Here is a 20,206-nt window from a genome sequence, read left to right as displayed (position 1 = left end):
CAGATGTGGAGTTGGTGAATATCTTTTCCCATTCTGCGGGCTGCTGTTTTGTCTTGTTGACTGTGTCCTTTGCCTTACAGAAGCTTCTCAATTACAGGCGGTCCCATTGAAGTCCAGCTTTAAAAGACTTTCTCGGGTTGGTAGAGAGGCTTTAGGACAGGCATCTCCTTCAGGCTGTGTTTGTACTTAGTGTTTACAACCTACCTTGTTCAAGCCGTAGTGTTCTTTGTGTGATCCTTCCTAGCTCAGTGGCATATTTTGTACTGAGTTTAGGGATTGTGTTCATATGAGTTTCTTTTGAAACCTTATGGGTAGCTTATGGGCCAGGTCCATATGTTCTTAACCAAATTCTACAATAATCTGAACTAGTATTAGTTAATGGCATCTAAGTTCACTTAATACTCTCTAAGTATTATAACATATAAGCAAGATTCTCAGGGTGTATTTATTTTCTGGCTTTTGAAAAGAGAATGTGTGTTTTAAATGAAGTACTTTAAGTTCCTTGGCATGCCACTTGTTTTGTAGAAATGCTATTACCTTAAGTTACCTTAACTGACTTAATTTCATTTTGTTGGAGAATTGGAGGAAAATGTCCCTCATGGTGTTCTTCCCTTGAATGGGTTGACTCATTTTAGGCTAGGCTAAAGGATGCTTACAGATACACTGTCTCCATCATAAATCCTAATTTTTAACAGCCGAAACCTCAGAGACTCAAGTGGGTATGTGACCCTGAAAATCAACAGCACTTTAAAATGAATGACCATTACCCAGAACATTCTCAGGAAAGCCTCCTCACCATGGTGAAGGAAAGTCTCAGAACATGTCGAATATCTCAACTTTAATTTAAGCTGTACAAGTTCTATTCATTATTCATGAGGTGTATTGGCTCCACTGCTGGAGACCATTGTCCAGTGTAGGCCAGTATGGAGTACCTAGTTTTCAGAGCATGGCTAAGGTACATAGGTCCGTATAAGAACCCCTCACACACACCCATGCAGCATCTGGCATGGTGGCAGAAAAAAAAAAATACTTTAAATGCTTTTCTGATTTGTTGGCAGTTTAAATTGAATTTTGTCACATCTGTGCTTAAATGTCCATCCAGTGGCTCTCCCTTACATTTCTGGGTTCAGTCCACCATGTCTTGCCTTGTTTTAGTATACTTTACAGCAGCTGGTTCCCACTCATCTATAAGAAACACCACCACAGACACTGTAATGAGTATGGTTTTTCCACCCGCCACCCCGTCTTGTCCCGCCGCCACGCCAGCCACAAATAACACACTGAGACTCTGTATTAGATATAATTCTGTTGGCCCGGTTACTTGTTTCTTATCTGCAAGCTCTGTCTTAAGTATTAACCCATTTCTGTTAATCTAATATTTCCACGTAGTCTTCTTACTGGGGAAAGGGGCCAGCGTCTCGTCTCCCCAGTCTCTCCATCTTCCTTTCCTATTGGCCAACAGTGCTTTATTCATTAACCTGTATGAGAAACATATACAGAATGACATCTCCCATCAGACACCTCATTCCAGCCTCAAAGAGTGCCTGACTTCCCTTCTCTCTTAGCGAGGGAGCAAGCTCATGAGCTCATCCCTACCTGGCTTCCCATCACTCCCTCCCTGATCACTCCTCATATCAATCTTTTCTGAAGCTATTTTAAGTTTCTCTAAACATCATCTACACCTTGTGAACATGCAAATTCCTGGTGTCCATCAGAGGGGCTCAAAACAAATCACCACGCCTGTAAGGGACTGCAGAAGTGTATGTTTCCTATATTCTCTTCACCCCAAAACCAAGAGACTTCTGTTCACATAGAACTTGCACATTTCATTTCAATGACACATTACTAACAAAGGTCTTCTGGGTCATGACCAAAACACCCATTAAGAGTTATACTACTACAAATACCTAAAGTCACATTCTCAGGCACCATTTAAGAAACCACCATAATTAACAGCATAGTGTCAAAACCAGTCCATCCTATGGATACAAGCTTTAAAGTGAGTAATAAAATAAAAAATTGTACTGAAGGAAAATGTGCTTCTATTAGTGTCATGGATTCATCAAACAATGAAAAATAATTAGCATTAAGTCATTGTGGTCTCTTCATGGCTGGAATTGGACTTTTCATCCCAGGATATTGCATTTGTTTTCTGGACATTTGATTAAGGCTTCCCAGATTAGGCACCCCAGGGAACATTATTGCCTTATACTTCCCTAAACCAATTTTGACTATATTTCAGTATGCCCTGTAGTACCCAATATGGTAGAGAGTCAGCCTTGGGGTTCAAGACATATCTCTGTCCAACTTGAGTTTACTACTTCTAGAGAACTCAAAAGCAGATGGACAAGCTGAAGCTTGTTTGTGGAGATGATAGCTGCCTAACTATTCTAACTTACAATTTGATTACTTGTAGCATTAATAGAATGCCCTCACTGTTCACTCTTTAAAATTACCTTTACACATGGTTTGCAGATTGTGTTATATCAGATACACACTGAACTGAAGAAATATTCATGAGGCTCATCATTATTTCCTGACATTTCTATCCATCCACCCATTCAAACATAATTACTTATTAATGCATCTACTAAGAATGAATTCTGAAGTGACAAATCTAGCACTGGCAATTGTTTCTCGCATTCTTCAGCTGAGTTGATTACAGCCAAATGTTTTCTTGTAAGAGACCAGAAAACACTGGAGGCTGGAAATTGAAAAATAGATTTTAAAAATTACCAAACATATGTGCCAAAGTAAGAGATGCTGATGAAGACTGGAGAAGCTGGATGAGATCTAAAGGACCCTTTCAGTTTCGCGTGTGTGTGTGTGTGTATGTGTGTGTGTACATTGCTGTTTGGCATGTTTTTGTGAGGGAGTTGGATCCATTAAAAGCTGAGTTGCCGATAGTTTTGAGCTGCCCAGTGGATGCTGGGAATTGATCCTGGGTCCTCTGGAAGAACAGTTAAGAGCAATGCTCTTAACCACTAAGCCATCTCTCTAGCTTTCCTTTCAGGTTCTCATGGGTAATTACAGCTTTCATCTCTTAGGCTCATCTTAGTGAATTCCGTTTGCCTTCACATTAAATATGGAGTGAACACTATCCAAGCATCTTGATTCAAAGAGCCTAATTTCTCAAACAGTAGAAATCCATTTTCCAGATGTTTCTTATGTACTTTCTGTAGTGCAAGGTAACCTCAACTGTGTTTGTGTTTGACTGCCTCCCATTTCCTTTTGTGACACTCTAAAGAGTACATAAGCCATGTCACCTGATTCCATGAAAATATTCTGTCCACTTCCAATGGGTCAAATAGGGAAACAAATGTATCATAGATGCTTGAGAAATGTGCATTCTCTAGGAGCCAATGGCAGTTTCTCTAACAGGTGCCTTAAGGCCACAAGACATATCCCACTGTAAGTTTCCTGTGTGTTGCTTATAACATGAGTCATTTCACTTCTTATTTGCTCTATGGTTTAATGCAGCTCTAAATGATTTAGCTAGAAATTACAATGCTATAGAAGGTTTGCCATCTCAATTTGAAAGATCATGACTGTACTGAGAGCCTTTGAGTCATTTTTCCTCAAGTCTTAGTAAACAGGGTATGAACATCTCATCTGTCATACCAAGGCAAATTTCATTTGCATTATTCCATTGGTGAGTTAGCAATCAGGGAGCTTCCAGGTCTATGGGAATTCTAACAGGAGCTGGTGTGCCCCATGGCTAAAGCCTAAGAAAGAAAAGCAGATGGAACTGACACTGGCTTCCAGCTCATGACAGAAGGGGACTAATTCCACTATTAAAAAACAAAGGCTGTAACTTTATTGCAGAGCCCTGCATCATTCTTGTCAAAACCTCACATGACTATACATGTGATCCCCATCATCTTTATGTCTTTAAAAGCCCAACTCTGCCCTACCTCATTCCATTTGTCTCAACCTGTGTTTTAGTAGTAATGGGGTAACATCCTCCATAATATTTTATTTTACACATTGATCCCAGTTCCCTCTCCCTACCTCCCTCTTATCCCTCCCCAACCCCCGCCACTCCACTGGGAAGGTGATGCCTTCCAGGAGGGACCATTAAAATCTCTCAAGTCATTTAGAAGGCCTGGGCAGTATAAGGGAGTCTTTCATACACCCAGGATTGCCATTGGCCCTTATAGGACTTGGTGTTCCCATAGTTTATGTTTATCTCACTGTACTGCAAGCTCTTTATAGGGAGTCAACCCAGCAAGTTTATCATTGTTTCCCCAGTGCCTAGGCTCATGCTTAGAATGTTAGAGTGAAGCTGAAGAAGTCAAGGAAGAATAAATTAACTGCCCTTTTATGCAGAGGTTTCAGAGACCGCTGTCCTGGAGGACTTCAACAATGAGGGATGTAAACCATAAAGTAATTTTTTTTTTATAAAAAAGGCATTTGTTTTATTATTTTATCTGAGTAAACATAATGGAGGCTAATTACAAACAATTAGCAATACAAGACATATGTAGAAATGAAGGAAATTAAAATCATGCTGAGATAGCCACCATTTATATCCCTACTATAGTCTCTAATTTTTATGCAAAATTATTTTAAAGGACATTTCATGAGATAGCTACCTAAGCTATTTTGTGTTTTGCACAACATGCAGCAGATCTCTGTCAGTTCAGTTTATGACAACAGTGACATTTAGAATACAGAAGACATTTTATAAGCATCTTTACATATATTAGCTCATATTCATCAAGGCAGGCCTGCATTAGGTTGTTATTATCTTCATTTTATAGACAAGAAAGCTAAATCACAAAGAAGTTATATGGCTTGTCCAAAACCACATAGTCACAGAGTATCAGAACCACAATTTACACCTTAGTTTTATTCAAAATCAGTGTTTAGCTTTATCAACAATCACAACCATCCATCTAAGGGTCTACATCACAACCACTCCCCTCCTGTATTCTATGAATACACATATCATAACTGTTAGTAAAACACAGGTTGCCTAAGACTTGCTTGTATGCCCAGCCTATAATCATAGGCATTTATATGCTGATTGAATGAACAGATAGTGTTTGGCACAATTGCTGAGTCATGTCATGAGGATATAAGCTGGAGGCATTGAATTTCTCTCCCTAAAATCACAAGCTAAGGAAAATGCCACAATAATCAACACAGCAGGCCTGTGTTCATTCTGAAATGAAAGCTTGAGAGTAAAAACATGAGTACATGGGACCAAGGAGATAATTCAGTGAGCAAACAGTTTGTCACCACATAAGCATGGGCCCTGAGTTCAGACTTCTAGTACCCATGTAAAAAGTCGGGCTTGGTGGTATATATCTGTAATCCCAGCCCTGGGATCAGAGATAGGAAGCTACCTGGGGCTTGCTGGCCAGCCAGGCTAGACAATTAGTGAGCTCCAGGTTCAGTGAGCAATGCTGTCTCATACAATATGTTGAAGAATGATAAACAAAGTCATCTGACATACCCCCTGCATCTATAGTACACACATGAACATCCATGCACAGTACACACATATAGTAAACAATTAGCGACCTCCTGCATTAATGTTCTTGTAATCAGGCAAATGGTGTCAGTCGTTCAGGAAAATGTATGATGAGAAGTGATTCTGGATTCAGTATATTGGTGTGAGTTTGTGGCACTCACTTCTGGGGTCACTAGTGATAGAGCTTCCACTCAGCACGCATAGTGGCTCGAATATAGCACCTGCTGGGACAGCAGAACTTATAGTTGCTGCCTCTAAACTCCTGAGGGTGATGTCTGTTTAATAGACTTTCTATGACCTAAACCATGACTTTGAAGATAGTTTCCCCAATTCCAAAGAGATGCATTAATCTTTAACCCACAGCCCACTCTGTGGGTTATGGAGGTAGTGTTTTACAGATAAATAAAAATGTAAGGTCGTCAGAGGGCTCTGTGTCAATGTCAGTGTGTCATGATAGTGAAAGGCTGGGAAGACAGAGGTGGGCAGAAGACACAAAACAGGAGGCAGTCATGACCACTTTGTTTCCACCAATGGTATAACAGATAGACTCAGCTTGTATCTCCCCATTCAAAAAAAATGCATGTACCTTTATAAATAACATAAATTAAAGAGGTCATTAGGGAAGATATTACTTTCAACTACAGGAAGGTAGAATCTGTGTGGTTTGAATTATAAACAAAGAATAAATTACACACTTACACACACACACACACACACTGGAATCATTATATGTAAAGGAGGAGCAGTTTAGTGTTATTTCTAAAAGATGACAACAAAGTGGCTTCTTTATGTGAGTATAAAATGAAGGCGGTGCATCCTGGCTGATGCCAAGCCTATTGTGATTTAAGGACCACTGATACTTCTGCACCTGTGTAAATGTAGATAGAACAGTTCAGTGTCTTTATACTTTGTACTAGATTTCTTTCTTTATTTATTGGATTTTTTTTTTCTCTTACTGGATTTCCCTCAGAAGAATTTGGTTACCTGTGCACATGCTGAGAGTAGAAAGTGAAACTTCAAACTGAAAGCTACCATCCCAAAGTCCTCCACACAGTACCCCAGGGTTCCATGTTGTCATGCATAGGTTCAGCCTTCTCCCTCCCAGCACACACACATGGTTCTTGAAAGCATCTTCCAGTCACCGAAAAAGGGTGTCTAGGAGTTTCCCGAAGTAGGTCAGTTCCCTTCACTGTCTCCCCCTCCTCCTCTCTGAGCTCTGTGCTGCCTGAGGAACAGAGATAATGTTTTAATCCACTTTGAAGAGCAACAGAAGGAAAAGGAATCTTGTTTTGGGGCAGACCCTCTCTCTTTTTTTTTTTCTTATTGCCAGAGGATAATTCTCCATATTCAAAAGAAATACAAGTTGCATACAAATAAAACTGGTGAAGGCCCTTAATTTCAAAACCGGAACTTGTATTTTCCTGTAATGCTTTAATTAAAATGAAGGCAGCTATTAAAAAAAATGGTGGGCTCAGAGAAGGTGAAGTGATGTTCGTATCTTGGTGTCATTTTCCAGTATTGGGTGCTCATTTTTCATTAGTCATTGAGGAAATGCAAAGAGGAAACAAATGAGGCGCTCCCTCCCCAGTCTATCTACAATGGAAAAATCAAAGTAGAATCCTCACAAGTAGTGGAAGTATTCTTTTATACTATTCTTCTAAACCTGAGTAGATTCAAACATTATGTTCTAAAACTGCTACTTAAAAAAACAATAACCTAGTAAAACATATGCACATATTTACTGCTTGGTATTAACAGAGCATTTCTAGTATTGCTATTTTAAATCCAGGCACCATTGAGATGAATATCAACTGTAGAATGGCTCTACATATTGTCATACTTTTGCAAACAGAATACCTTCCAGGTGAAATAAATACTTGCCACTAGCATTCTCATAGAACATAACATTAAGTGCAGGCAGAAAGGGTTCCATATTGCTCAATTGCTTTTCTACAGGTGCAAAGATCAGCCAGACTTTTGTTTTTAGCAGTCACGATGTTAGTTACTTTGGTATAAAGGATGGAACAAGAGAAATTATTTTTTGACTATGAAGTGTCCCCTGAAGGCTCATGTGTTTAAACATTTGGGCTTCAGTTGGAGGTGCTATTTTGTGAAATTGTTGTATTTTTAGAAGATGGGGAATGTTTACAGGGAGTAGATCACTAGTGGCAAATGGCTTTGAGTGTCATACACTGGCCATTTTCACATGGAGTTCTCTACTTCCTGGTCCACAGAACACCTGAAGTGGTCCAGCTCCAAATTCGCACTGCCGCGAAGAACCCCTTCAGTGAGTGCTGTTCCTCCAGAATGAATTACACTGTCTCTAGCTGCAAGCCATGATCAGTCTCTTCACCCTTATTTCTGAAACAGGGCTGAGGAAAGTAACTAATGTTAGGTGTTATTTGGGAACCTAGTAATACTCTGTTTCATGGTCTGGATGCTCATACATGACTATGTTCCGTGTGTGAAAAATAACCAAGATATAATCTTTAAAGCTTTGAAAGACCCTGTATCTAACTGTTAACTGCATAGATCCTTATCTACAACCATAGAGCAAATATGTAGCCCACTTTCTGAGTGATTTCAAAATATTAATACTCGCTCTTATTATGATTTCCAGAGGACCCAATAAACACAAACATAAGTCACCTCCCCAAGTGGATACATGCTAGATCTTACTTTCTGACTCAGTTCCTTTGCCCCTGTATTGTCTGCCTCCTTCAAAATTTAAACCTTTGACTATCATCCTCTCTTCCTTTCTCCCTCGCTCTGTGTCTGTCTTTGTCTCTCTCTCTCTCATTCCCTCTATGTCTCTGTCTCTCTCCCTCTGTCTCTCTATTTCTCTCTCTCTCTGTGTATGTGTGTATGCATGTTTATATGTGGGAGGATGCACATGGGCACAAGCCAGAGGTCAACCTTGAATGCCCTTCCTCACTTGCCATTGCTATCCAGCTTGTTTTTTGAGACAGTCTTACACAAGCCTGGAGCTTGCAGATTTGACAATGAGTCCCAGAGAGGCACCTGGATATCTCTGCCTCCACAGCACTGGGGTGATAATGTGTCTGCTGGTTATTGAACTCAGTTCTTCCTGTTTGTGTGACAAACTTCACTGACAGAGTTATCATCCCAGTCCCCAGTTGTCTTTTTCAACTAGGAATAATATGACATTGGTCTGCTCTGACCACACCTAGTATCTCAGACTTATAAGACCAGCTACTTGGTGGCTAGGGCAATGAGATCCCAAGTTCAAGACCAGCCTGGGTAATGTGGAAAGACTATCGCAAAATAGAAAAAGAAAAGAAAAGGATGTGACTGGGGATGTAGAATTCAGTGATGGAGTACTTGCTGGCATGTTGAAGTCTCTATATTTAATCCCTAGAATAAAAATGGCTTGTCACAAGGATCAAGTGATACAAAAGGAGGGAGCTGCCTGGCCCCACAAACAGCTAAACTTAAATGCAGGGCTTGCTTCCCTTTCTGACCAAGGCTAATAGTGATCTCCCTAGCTCAGGCGGTTTGTCATTCCTAGGTAGCCTCGATGCCAGCATCATGCTCACCCTGCTGCCTTTCTTCTTCCCTCTCCTTCCCTACCCCCATCTCCCTATGCACACCACTCAGACTTCCCTCCATTTCAAAATTAGTTCCAAATTAACTTGCTCAACATTTTAAAGTTGCTAATGGTTGCTAAGTGACAAGAACTTGTCTACTTAATGTTTCTCCAACAAGGCAAGCAATTTACAACTTAACAACAGTCAGCTAAAATCAGATAAAGGAGGTAAAGTTGGAAACTTCAAGCCAGTAAACATTTGGAATAGCATAATGTCTTGTGGAAGCTGGAGTAACATTCCTTGGGATTTAATCTTACCCTCCTTGTTTTATGTGAAAGTAATTTTTTTTTCTTCAGTCAGCTCAGCATTCTAGTAAGGTATGTTGCTGTATGATTTTGCTCATTAAGCAGATGCAAAAAAAAAATTGATGCTTAGCAGGTTTGAATTCATTTGTTAAATTCAACTTTGCTGAACCCAATACTTTTTCCATGTCCCTATAGGAGTTATATTCTTAGAAGAAATGGGCTGTGTAGACCACTATTACAAAGCATATGAAGATAATATCATCCTGGGGTTAACATTCTGAGACAAGTCATCAGAACAAATGAGGACAATGGTGTGACTGGCAGGTCACAGGCAAGAGTTCTCTTCTGCTCCAAGTAACTTAGGGATGGTATCTTCCTGTCCTTTCATTCTTAACAGACTTTCACTACTGATCATCTGCAATGCTCAGGAAATCTTCCTATGCTTTTTGTCTCCCTACCTAAAACTTTTAAATTAAGCACGTTGCCTAGAAATGCAAGGAGCAATTGAATGTGGCCCAATGAATGACAACACTACTTCTGCTGATCCCTGATTCCTGTAAATCTTGAGCAAACTTACATTGATTCTGATCACTCACCTAATTTTACTGAGGCTATGATGTAGGGGTTTTCTTGAGGAGCAACATAATGTGCCTCTCTATGATGAGAGAAAATCAAACTTGCCATAAAATGGGGGGGCATTTCCTTATAAACTATGAAAGATCTCTTAAAAGCTTTTGTTTATTCTACTAATGCTGTCCTTGTCACCATCTAATCAAGGAACACCATCTAATCAAGGAAGACAGAAGAAAACTGTAAAATTTTTTTATGTATTTCTGTGCTGAGTGTCCCTAAATCAAATGCCATTTGTTGGTGTAATCTGTCAGTATGGAGGCATCTGAGATGGTGTCAAATGATATTATGGCCCATCCTTTCCCCATAAGGCAAGAAGAGCCATCTGTCAAGAGGAGGTCTTAACTATGAGGCTATAGACTAATTCTCAACCCATTCCTTCATTATGGAAGGAAAAAAGAAATATCAGAGGAAAAGAAAGGGACAGCAATAAAAGGAGTAACAAAACTAAAGGAAGTGGGAGGTATGGAAAGGGACAAGGAGGTAGGCTCTGTGGTTCAAAACAGTTGAACCCATGCAGAAGTCAGATAAGAAAACAAGGGCTCACATAGAAACACATGCCTTGCTCCAAGGCTGATTCTTAAGCTGGTTACTTCCCTCTTGCTTGCTGGCATCCTCCAGCAGGGTGGCCATTAAGGATGCTGCTCATTTGATTTCCTCTGGCGTCAGTTCATCCACCTCCAGCTCTCCAATGACTTCCTTCCTTGAACAGCCAACTAGAGCAGAGGTCAGACTGAATGAGATTCTGTTACTTGTATTGCATCTCATTAGGAGGGATCGTTTTATTTTATTTTATTTACGTAAATTAACCCATTTATTAGAGGCTGGGGGGTCTCAAGCAACAGCATTCCTACTGGTCTTTCAGTTCCTTCAGTCTTCTGATGGCAGACTTCACTGTGACGGCAGAAGTAGTGTTGTACATCCAGGCCCCACCTGCCACTGTCTTCATGCAGGAACCACAGTGCCAGATGCCAACTGCTCATCTCTTCATCTTAGTCTTGCCACAGAAGGAGCAAGTGTACTTGGCGTGCTGGCTGATTTCAATTTTCTTCACCATTTTCCGGAGGGAGGCACCATAGCGGGTCCCATATTTCCCAACGATCCCGACCTTCTTGGTACGTTTAGCCATGTCGCCAGAACCTAAGCCAAAGCCCGGAGAGCATGGGGGATCATTTTAAAATCATTTTCTTAATAACTAACGCATTAAAACTATGCTTGGGTTCATCTATATTGATAACTATATAAAATCTTCACCTAGATTATTTTTTATAGATAGGAGAGGTTAATGAAGTATAAGGCTAATCTGGGAGACTTGGTATAGTGACTGTGATCTGTGTTTGTAGTTCGTCAAGTTATTTGTCATAAATTAAGAGGATCATCATAGTAAGTAGTTACTGCTTTAAGCCTCAGAGCAAAGTATTTCCTTAACCTTTTAGGTCAATTCAAGTTATTAAGAAATAGGATAAAGCTTAAAAGTGAGAACAGAGAAGCAAAAACATGTATATAATAGAATTGAAGTATTGGATTTTCTTTTAAGCCAAAAGTATACTTTCATGATAATGGCAGCCACATGTTCAGTACTAATATGCAAGAGATACACAATCTGTTAGAAAAATCATGATACAGCTTTCATGGAGTCAAATTCAAATAGTTTGTGTCTAGAAGATTCTAGATAAAAATATAAATTCACATGTAAAATAAAAAAGAATTAACTTCAACCAGTATTTGTCAGTAGCTTCTATTAATCCTTTCAACCCATGGCACCTAGAGATGGGCATTCTTGTTTCTATTCAGTACACGAGGACACCGTGGATGACATTAGTTGAATGACTTGACCCAAATATCCACTTAATGATGGTACTCACGTAGGAGTTTTGGTGTGAGATGCCTGTTTTCATTTCACCACAAGATCCCCAGAAACAGTGATGGATGGCCAAGTGCCTGTTACCTCCATTTGTCTTTAATCCCCCCAAAGCAGTGATCTCAAAATAGTGTGGGAGTTGAAAAAACTATTAAGGTCCAGGCCTTACTGCACCTTAATGTGTTTCTCTTCCGTGCCTTTCATTAGCTCACACAAAAATTGAAAGCCATTGGTCAAAATTACTTGCTTTATAGATGATCATCCAAGGTTAGTGATCTGATAGTAAGTGTAGTGCTAATAAACCACTGAAGTCAGGATTTAATCCTGTTGCCTCCAAAATATAGTTGTTTCTGAACTTGGTGTGCCATAGACAATAGCCAGAGAAGGCATATACACATCCAGAAAGAACTGATTTTCATTATGGAGAAAGGTGGAAGGAATAGCATAACTCCTGTTAGAAAAACAAAAACACCTCAACAGTGAAATTGCCCATCACGCCTTGGTTATTCTTGACTCAGAGTTGATTTGTAGACAGCTGGTGCAGGCTGCAGTACCACTGAGGGTGGCTTAGATGTTACTCTCATGTCTTCATTCTGTCATCTTCTTTCTCCTTGAACTCTTGGACTCCCTACACTTTGACCTAAATGTATATGCCCATCTCTCATTTGCTTGCACTGTCTCACTGGGTCTGAACTGATAACTCATCTCCATGTGTGCACTGTGTACACATCAGAGGGATGAAGGGTACCAAAGTCAGCTCTAACAAGGGTGGTTATGTACATACCTCTGGAGAAAAAGAGGCTTCTACTTTTAAAACTTTTTTTTTTTCTGGAAATACTTCTGCTGATGGGTGGCCAGTTGCTCTGGTTGTTTCTGCTAACCTGGACAGCATGATCATTTGTGTCAGATAATAATCAGATGCAATCCAAAAGGAAAATGAAAGAGCATGTGATAATATGTTGAGAGGAAATAAACTAGAGGTTGAAAGCAAAATAGAAAGAATTGAAGAGGTTTCTGGTTGATATTTTTTGGAAATATATATTTTGTTTTTATCAAGTAGCAGATGTGGGGATGGGAACTACTTGTTGACTTGAGGAGCCCAGACAGTGGTGTGGGTATTCAGAAGGTACATGAAATTCAGCTAAAGAAAACTGGAGCCAGGTGCTCAGTTGGTACAGTCCAACAACTGGGTCCTTCACTGTGTACATTAAAAGCTGACATTTTGGGGACTTTAATATCCCTTTCCTTTCAACATCACATAATATGCCAACAGAATCTGCCAGCTCTCTATCCTGGCCCAGGGCAGACACCATACTGATGCCCATAAAATTCCCATAGCATGCCATAGCTTTAAAATGCTAGGCTTGCATGTTTCATGGACAAACTCTAGAAATATAGCACAGCTGTTATATTAAAGAAAAATGGAAAGTAATTATTTTACCTGGAGAGGTCTAGTGCTGACCCTCAATAAGATAACCAGTCACTACTTCAATTATTAAATATGTCTCAACCCTTCCTCTCCTGGAGCTCTGAGCTCAGTCAATACATTCAGACAAAGCATTACTCTTCCTTCTCCTCCCATCTCTGTCTGCCAACTCCTCATTGATGCCTCCTTGTCCTCAGCTTAAAAACCAAGGCCTTCTCTGACAAGTATTTCTTCAATTACTTCATTTCTTCTCCCTTCTCACTATATTCCAGGCCCCATAAGTGGGAGGCAAAGTAGTAGATGCTCAAGAAGTACTTGTATTGATGGTGCCCAACCTGTTATTTTCCAATCATTCAGTCTCTTTAATCCAATGGAGTCCTAAAAAGTTTTCAAAGAATCCTAGAATTAAAATAACCTGATGATGAACATAAACTCTGATCACATCTTCCCACATTACCACTTAGTGAATTTGTTCAGTATTTTCTTACACCTTTGAGTTTTTTCCTTGCTGAACTGGAGGTTATAACTGTATCTACCTTGAAAACTTGCATCTAGCCTTTAAAATTTCAATATAAGTCTTGATCTTTGAATACAGACCAGTGCTCGAAAGATGGAAATGCTATAGGGAACATGACCTACAGGAACATCAAGTTTATGACCTCATGGTTGAAGCCACTCATCTGATAGAGTTGTTTGCTTCAGACGTGGTAGACAAGCATCCCCAACTCTACTCTTTAACTTCACCTAGAATGTATTTCCTGTAATTATGGAGAGTTGACTCATCAGGTGGAACCCCCAAGGCATCTCTAGTTCCTTGTCAGCTTCCCATTTCAGAGAGCAACATATTATGTCATTAGCAGGATTAATTAATTTCATCAATAGATGAGAATGCTGAAGAGAACAGTCTTCCCAAGGGCCAGAGGATGCCTGAATGAAGAGGTCTGGGGAAGCCTTTGCAGTCATCTTATAATTCAGCACTGCATTTAAAAGATTGAGCTGTCTTGCCTGTAGACTTTCTAGTGTAGCTCCCAATATAAATTTTGATTGCATTTTTCTTAGGAGGTGTCTCTTTTCAGTTTTCTACTTTCAATATTAACCCTGTGGGTACATTGGATCACTATAGGCCAATTAGGAAATTGCTGATTTAACTCAGGAAACTGTTCCTCAAAGAATTAAGGTAAATCTCACTGCTGCTAATGCAGAGCCTGCAAAGTGGGAAAGGGTGAGGCTGACTGGCTGTTATATTCATGTTGACATCAGAGTGGTAAGTCATAAATCCTTCTGAAGAGTTAACACATGGGAGCAGAGGGGAAGAAGAATCACTGGCTTGTGTGAAGCTTTAGGGACCATCAGATAATGAGCCCCAATAGCAGCTGTGTGCCCTGACTCTCTTCAGAAGTTTCTGTAATATATAAGGACAATGCCATTGGAAAGCATTCTGGGTAGCAACCTTAAACAAAACTGTAAAGGAAACAAATCTAGTTTTGGGTGTTCCCCATGCCCTTCCAGTACCCTATTCTTTTTTCGTGGTTGCTTGAAACTGAGGGCCACCGTCTGCTATGACCCATCTTTCACAAGAGAAGTGGCATGGAAAATCACTTATATTTCAACTACTCTAGACAAATATTCCTTGTATAGGCTATCGCTTTATACAGTGTGAATTATAGATGAAGATTTAAAAGTAAAATTTTAGCTGCTAAGTTGGGAGAGGAAGGTGTAAATAATATTGATAATTAAAACATTTTATAATGAGAAGAAGGCTAAAAGCAAGCAGCACCATTTAAAAATATTTAGAGAATGCAAAATCTGTGAAGAAAGCCTAGAAAGATTCAGCAAAGGTGGAAAGAAAGACACGCTAGGGTTTAACAAAGCCAGAAGGATGAAAAAGCGAAGCACAAAAGAGAAAGCTGCACAGCATCGTTAAGTGTGTGCTAGATTAAACAATCAGCACTGGAAAGTATAAAATAGATATGGATGTGGTAGCATATGTGGGAAATTCCAGCACTCAGACAGTGGAGTCAGGAAGATTGTGAGTTCTTGGCCAACCTGTGTTACATGGTGATGCCTTTAGATGCTACAGCTAACCTGTGGGTGTGTGCATTCCAAATGCTAGCTTTTTGGCTTGAGTGTGTGTTGGTTTCTGAAGGATGTGCTTGGGAATCTCAGCACATCTTGGATTTCAAGGCTATAATCTCCTGCCCCAGGAGTTTGGAAAGACGGTTTCAGTGTCTATGAAATAGACATCCATTGGTTTGTCCAACAAGACCCTAATTTTTAGATAGCCATATTTCAAAGTTACTTTTCTTGTGAAGTTCCATCACAAAGGGTCAGTGGCATATGTACTACTGGCTAATGTGTTTAATTACTGAAAAGATTAAAACTAGAAAATATGTTTCTGTTCTTCTCATGAAGAGATTTGCATTCCTTCAGTGGCTGTTGACATTATTGTTTAAAATAACCTGGCAAAGATTTACTAGCAAAAATGAAGTTCATTACTTTAAAACATCAGCATATTTTATATTCTCAGTGTAACCTCATATTATTTAGACCCTTAAAATGTTGAATTTGGAGTAAGTAATATATAAATTAGATTTGTTAATGGTAGATTAAAAATTTGTCCAAAGATGTTAGTTTATGAACAGCTGCGAAGTGAGGCTAGCATGCAGACTAGAATATAAGCCTACTTCCACATTCACTACCTGTGCCTATAAAATCTGCCTCTCTAACCACTTAAAAATATTTTTATAGCCAGGTATATTGGTGCATGCCTTTAATCCAAGCACTTAGTATAGGGAGGCAGAGGCAGGCAGATTTCTGTAAAATCAAGGCCAGCTTGGTGTACATATTGAGTCCAGGACAAGCAGAGCTACTTAGTGAGAACCTGTCTTGGAAACACATACAAAAAATTTTTCTTGTGTATGAATGCTTGCCTGCATGTGTGTATGTATACCATATATATTCCTGATATGTAGGTGCTGGGAACTGAACTTCAATCTTCTGGAAGTACAGTGCTATTATGTGTTGGGCCATCTCTACAGCCCCCTTTCTTACCACTTTTTGGTGATGTGGGTAATCAATCTAGTAATTTTATTGAAAGAAATTCTACTGGGAGAAACGAAAATGAAAAACAGAAATTATTTAAAAGGACAAGGATGCCTTGTTTAGGCATCTGTAGTATTGGTATTTCAAGTGGGGAGCTTCCACATCATATCTAGAGGACACAATCTCTGGTCCTCAGAGTCTTACAATCTTCCTGCCCCATCTTTCACAATTCTCCCTGAGTTTTAGGTGTAAGGGATGCACTGTAGAGGTATCAGTTGGGGCTTGGCACTCCAGATTCAGTTGTGACCTGTCTTGATTAGCTGTGACTAGTATCAAGTGGTTGGCTAGGTTTTCAGTGCAGTCATGTTTTCTCTCCTGTTCAGCAGGCCTTAACTCCATTTAGATGGCTGTTGGCTACTGCCAAGATACAAATGCCCCTATTTCATCTTTGGGGATATCTTGCCATGCTGATCAATGTTGTAGCTCATAGAAATCACAGCTGGGTAGAACCATTTGCTTTATTCCATTGGCAGCCTGCAAAGCCCTTCCAGTACAGGGGGGTAAGGGTTTTGAGTCAAATTCAGTTTGACTCCTCTGAGCCCTGTGGCCACAGTGTGTGGGTTCTTCAGCAAAGGGGACTCAGCTTCTGGGAGGCAACTAAGGTCAACAGCCATAGCCTATATTGTTTGGGGAGTCTCTTAACTCCTCTAAACAACAGTTTGAAAGGGGATTTCTCATGCCAGATGCTGGGGTTTTGTTAGCTAGTCTATGGTTCTTGGACAGAGCATTATCACCCCAAATTATATAATTTCACTTCAACTATCTACTTATGTGAACACTTACTATTTTAACCAGCTACTTTCCAAACTTAACCCATTTTACAATGCACAGCTGTGAAAAGTGAGGTCTCCTCACTCCTTCCCATGTGCTGCAGGTGTGCTAACATGTAGAACAAAGCAAGTCCCTCAACACTCTGGAAGTGCTTCCAAACACAGTTTCCCATTGTGTGAGTGTGAATCAGAAAGGCAAGGCTTATGGCAGAGACTGAACTTGCTTCTACAGGTTTTTCTGAGAGTGGAGATGGAAAAGTAGTGATCAACCATGTGTCCTTTGTGTGACCCCGAGATCTGGGATCTGGAAGAGCTTAGCAGTGATGAGTAATAACAGAGAAACATCATTGAATTTCCTCTCCTATGCCAAAGCTTGATGTCAGCTGAGCTTCAACACAGGATTCTGGTCCAAAGCCAACTACAAGGACAGTTTTTCTAAGAGGAGAGTCAATTCCAGTGAGCTCTAATATGAAATCTCTGGTCAAGACATCGCAGGGTGTCGAAGAGCCTGGTTTAAAATAAAAGTCACCAGACAACCCAATGGGTAAAATCATAGCTGTCCATTCGCCCTGAGATTCATCAAAACAACCAGCAGGTGAGTGGGTATCTATCAGGTCACTCTCAGCTTTCATGACTGCACCCCTACTAACTTGCGTGTGGTCGCTAAATAAATCAATGACTTGCCAACTCAAATTTGCCATTCCCACCCATTTATCTTTAATATCACTACCTGGTCCCAGGGATTAATACTGGGACATTCTTTCAATAGCATTAGAGGAAAGAACCTCATCCTTAGCCACTGTTTTTAAAGATGATGGAAATAGTTCTCTTGTTTCAGGGAAAGTCTGTGACCGCTTGGTCTCCACATAGAACTTAAAGAATGTAATGGAGTGAAGGGTTGGCTTTGTAAAGTCTCTAAAAATGCATTGAAGATAAAGTAGTGGGTGTTTTTATTAAAGGACTGGTGAACTTCATCATTTGTTTACTATTTCATTTACCACTTTTACTAAACTGATAGTACTTTTAGGTCATGCAATTGAGTTTAAAAATCTTGGAGGCTGAACCTTTAAATTAGAAAGTTGTTCCATGAAGCAGTCACCCCTTCCTCCCCGCCCCAGGAAAGCTGTGTCTGTTGCGTTTTGTTGCCTAGGTAAATCCTGTTGGTGAGATAAATGTCAGGTATTTGGCTTTATTGTAAATCACAAGAATGAATGAAAGAAAGAAAGAAGGAAGGAAGGAAGGAAGAAAGGAAGGAGAGAGGAATGAGAGGGAGAGAGAGAGAGAGAGAGAGAGAGAGAGAGAGAGAGAGAGAGAGAGAAAGGAGGAAAATTCACAGATACTCACAGGCCTTTTGTTCTTTGGGTAACTAGGTCACACATTCTCCTTTCTCTAAGCTGTGAAGCTCCACGGAGGTGTCTGAATGAACAGCATAGCAAAGGACACCTTTTTCAATTTTTCTATTCTCTGACAATTTCAGACATGTATATAACATATCTTTATCATATCTGGCCCAAATTACCCCATACTCCCCATTGCCACTATTGCCTGCTCTTCTTCCTCTTTGTTTTCTTTTTATAACTAGCTGGGCCCAGTTAATTCTGCCTTTATAGACATACATTGGAGCATGGGAAACCTACCAATACCACATACCCAAAGAAACTTGAGACCCCCCCCCAAATACACACAGAGAGAAGCCATTAGTTGCCAGCATTTCCTCAGCTCAAGTGAAAGCACTCTCTCATCCATACTGGTGTGCTGACTGGTTTGACCTTTCATGGGTCTTTTTCAGATAACGTAAACTGATATACATTCATAAGTGCAATGGCCATGTAGTGTCCAGAAGACAGCAGTTCTCAGCAATATTTCCCATCCTCTGACTCTTTGTGCCTCCTCTTCAGCTGTGTTCCCTGAGCCTTTGGGGTAGCAGTGGATACAAATGTCCTATTTGGGACTGAGTACTCAACAGTCATGAGTCTTTATGTCGCCGCTCACTGCAAAAACAAGCTTCTCTGACCAAGTTGAGAACAGTATTAATCAATGATTATAAGCATACATATTTAGAAGGCAGTTTGCTAGCATGTCCATTTGGAAACACAACACTAGTAGGTTTTTTCATTGTGTTTATGGCCTTTAGGGCCAGGATTTTAGGATTATAACATTTAATGCTGCTTTATAATACTAGGCATGAATTGTTCCCTGTGGAGCAAACCTGAAATCAAATCAGAAAGCAATTGGTTGCTCCCATAAGTGCTATGCCACTATTACACCAATAGGCACAACTTGCATAATAGATTGATATTATAACATACAGAGTACACTGTTGAGTAAGCCCATGGTGAGTTATTTCCCACAACAGCTCATGTATCTTTTGGCACCATGAAAGCCAGCCATCAGAAAAGAGGTTTCTAGGTCAGTCCCAGCTTAATGTTCCTATGTCCTAAAACCCAAATAGATTTTGTCCTCAACTATAGAGTCTTACCACCTAATTATGGTAAGCAACCAAGATCAATGGCAATAGCCTGTGCTGTTTGAGGGTTCTTTCAGGCTTCTCTGACCTAGGGAGGTATCCATGCTTGACACTGAGATTTCCATTTAATAAGCCATGACTTCTAATGGAAATATTGATCATTCACGAAGGGTACCTCTTTCCAAACTCCTTTTTTTTTTTAAGTTGGATTGTTTTTAAAGGAATGTTTTTGGCTTCCAAAGCAGTGTGTCTCTATAAGACTTTTTTTTATACATCATTGGTTTAGGTTAACTAACCATCTCCCATCTCCCTTTCCCACTCCTGGTCCCTATTCTTATAAAACCTCTAACCTCTCATATTCCTTCTCTCTACTTTCATATCACATATTTTCTACAACTCCCTCCTCAAGGATTCTGTGAGTGTTGCCCTTCTTGTTATGTGTATCATAAATGCAAACATGATTCTGCTCATACTCTGACAAGAGTATGTTACTATTCTAGTAACATATTATTAGAAATAGCTATTTTTGTCAGAGTTCTTGTTGTCTGATAACCCAGACAGATACATAGGGGCACACATTGATGAGAGAAAGAACAAGCTAATAGATAATGCCATGCA

At 39.9% G+C, this 20,206-nt stretch overlaps 1 protein-coding gene and 1 pseudogene across 15 annotated transcripts in view; one reads left to right on the top strand and one right to left on the bottom strand.

Moving 5' to 3' along the window:
• Positions 1-20,206, top strand: part of Trpm3 (transient receptor potential cation channel subfamily M member 3) — a 484,509-nt gene that overhangs the window by 148,064 nt on the left and 316,239 nt on the right. The gene's annotated exons all lie outside the window — the stretch shown is intronic.
• On the bottom strand, positions 10,786-11,103 carry LOC127233611 (60S ribosomal protein L37a-like; annotated as a pseudogene).

This window comes from Phodopus roborovskii, unplaced genomic scaffold (assembly GCF_943737965.1).
Source record: "Phodopus roborovskii unplaced genomic scaffold, PHOROB, whole genome shotgun sequence".
Lineage (NCBI taxonomy): Eukaryota > Metazoa > Chordata > Mammalia > Rodentia > Cricetidae > Phodopus > Phodopus roborovskii.
Note: the sequence above shows the minus strand (reverse complement) of the source record. Positions and strands in the feature narration are given on the sequence as shown.